We start from the raw sequence: 2460 nt of genomic DNA on the forward strand, positions 1-2460 counted from the left end.
GTCTGCCTTCAGCAGCACATATACTGAAATAAGAACGATACAGAGAAGATTAGCATGGCCCCTGTGCAAGGGCGACATGCGATTTCATGAAGCATTGCATATTTTAAAAATTAAAATTTTTTTAATACATAGAACAATTAGCTGGGTGTGGTAGTCCTGGCTACTTGGTTGAGCTTTCGTACTGCTCGGCTGCCTAGAGACCCTCAGTCAGACCACCTGGCTGGAAAGATCCCAGGACCCTGATGCCAGAAATGGTGGGAAATGAGCAATGCTTGTTCTTTGAAGCTTCTGGAAGCTTGGGAACTGGTACCGGTGTTGTGGTAAGGCTGACACTACTTAGGACACTGTGCAGGGCTGGACTTCACGGTGACAGAACGACACAGCGAGGGCCGCGCTGGGAGCCACCCACAAAGAGCCCCCACAGGCTCGCCTCTGGAAGGCTGACACAGCTGCAGGGGCTGGTGCGGGCTAGCCAGCTGCCGCAGACCTGGGTGAGTGAACCGACTCAGCCCAACGCACAGGGACCCACCGGGCAGGCGAAGGTGCCTGGAACCAAAGGTGCCCGGGTCTCACCTGGGCTGGGACGAACCTAAGCTCTCCCAAGCTTTAAATCCAGACAAAAAGAAAGGAAAAGTGTACAACTGCGCCTCCTGTGATCTCAGGAGGACCCCACCAGGGACTGGCCAGTGTCCACAGACAACCCTGAGATGTGTGACTCCAGTCCCTGAGTGCACCTCTTCCCACTGCCTCACGGCCCTTCAGGAAAGGAGGGTGCAAGATGTCCGGGGACGGTTGGCCAGGAACAGCCCAGAGGCACCCTGCGTTCCCCAGGGGCCCTGCTCTTGCTCTGCAGGGAGACACCCTCCTCCTCCCCCTCCTCTCCCCTCCCATTCCCCTCCCCTCCCCTCCCCCTCCCCCCTCCTCCTCCCCCCTCCTCTCCCCCTCCCCCTCCCCCTCCTCCCCCCTCCCCCTCGTCCCCCCTCCCCCTCCCCCTCCTCCCCCTCCCCCTCCTCCCCCTCCCCCCCTCCCCCTCCTCCCCCTCCCCCTCCTCCCCCTCCCCCTCCCCCTCCCCCTCCCCCTCCCCCTCCTCCAGCAGGAACACCTACTGCTGAGGAAGTGACAAACCCACTCTCCTCTCACTAATTACAACAGAGCACCCACAAAGGGCAGTGAAAAAGTGGTTTTTACAGATAGAAGTCTGCGCAGGATGCCGTAAATGCGGACGCTGGGCGCAGGTACTGGGCGCCCCCTGGGCCGGCTCCTGTCCTAGAGGTCTGCATTTCTGTCAATTTTCCAGGGACATATGCTGAGAATCACCATCCTAGAGACACACAGGCGGGCCCCTCAGGGCTGGACTTCTCTCTGCGTCTTCATTTGCCTTGGTGCAAATTTGAGAAGCATATCACTGACAAACTTCTGCTTCTCGTGATAAAGTAAGAAGCTTAATTCGGCAAGAGAGGAAAAATTGCCTCCCTCTCTTCATTAACCGGAAAAGTAGGCCTGGAAACTTTTGCACCTTTTCCTCTCCCTCAACTGGATGAGGCTGCCACTAGGGCACCCAGCGTGAGGCACCCACGCCCTGTCGCCCGGGCCTGCCCTCCTGGCGGTGCCCTGCCACCATGGAGTCCTGGGGCGGGGCAGGACGCTACCCATTGATTCTCTCTCTCTCTCTCCCCCCCTCTCTGTGCCCCCGCTTCCTCACACAGCTCCAAAAAGTCGGAGCCAGTCAGACACAAACACAGAGATCGCGTGAGCTCGGTGGCGGCCCCTAACAGGCGCTGTGTGGACACAGCCCGTCCACCCCGGCTGGAGCGAGCAGGCCGTGAAGGCGCAGGGACACTGGGACTTGGGAGTGGACATACACATGATATGGGAAGCGAGGACGGAGGTTTCTCAAAGCGGAGAAGGACAAAGGGCAGGGACGGAGACTGCTCAGGCGGTGGGGAGAGCGCCCGGCAGGTGAGTCTCTCCGCCCACCATCCAACAGAGGACTCTGGTGAGCAAGCCTGGGCTGGAAGGAGTGAGAAGCTGTGCACTGCACTGCTGGATCAACAGGCCCGTCGAGGCACGTCCAGGGAAGGCCGAGGCTGCGGTGGGCAGCGAGGCATGGGCAGAATCCCAGGGCTGGGTGACGGGGGCGGCAGTTGTGGTTACCCTCATCCTCCTCCTTGTCGGAGACATTGTCGTGTAACGAAACAAGAGCCAAGAACTTCAGAAGGACCTGGAGACTGGAAGGAAGTGCTCAGAGGGAACCGACTGGGGGCGCTGCTCACTCCATGCAGCTGCGACAGGAAGAGTGTCGCTCGCCCAGGGTGGCAGGGTTCTCCCCAGCGGCTCGGTGCCCCCCAGCCCGGAGCCAACCTGGAACGTCACCCAGCCCGACTAGGCCCACGTCAGACAGAGAACAGCCCTGGCACAGAGATGATCTGTAGTCAAGAGACAGAGGCGTTGTGCCAGCCG

General features: G+C 59.9%; 1 non-coding gene across 1 annotated transcript; it reads left to right on the top strand.

Annotated features, from left to right (window-relative positions):
- On the top strand, positions 1-106 carry LOC142875288 (U6 spliceosomal RNA). The gene has a single exon (XR_012922684.1). It is a non-coding gene; the product is annotated as a U6 spliceosomal RNA (small nuclear RNA).
- The last annotated feature ends 2354 nt before the right edge of the window (positions 107-2460 follow it).

This window comes from Microcebus murinus, chromosome 13, assembly GCF_040939455.1.
Source record: "Microcebus murinus isolate Inina chromosome 13, M.murinus_Inina_mat1.0, whole genome shotgun sequence".
NCBI classification, from domain to species: Eukaryota; Metazoa; Chordata; class Mammalia; order Primates; family Cheirogaleidae; genus Microcebus; species Microcebus murinus.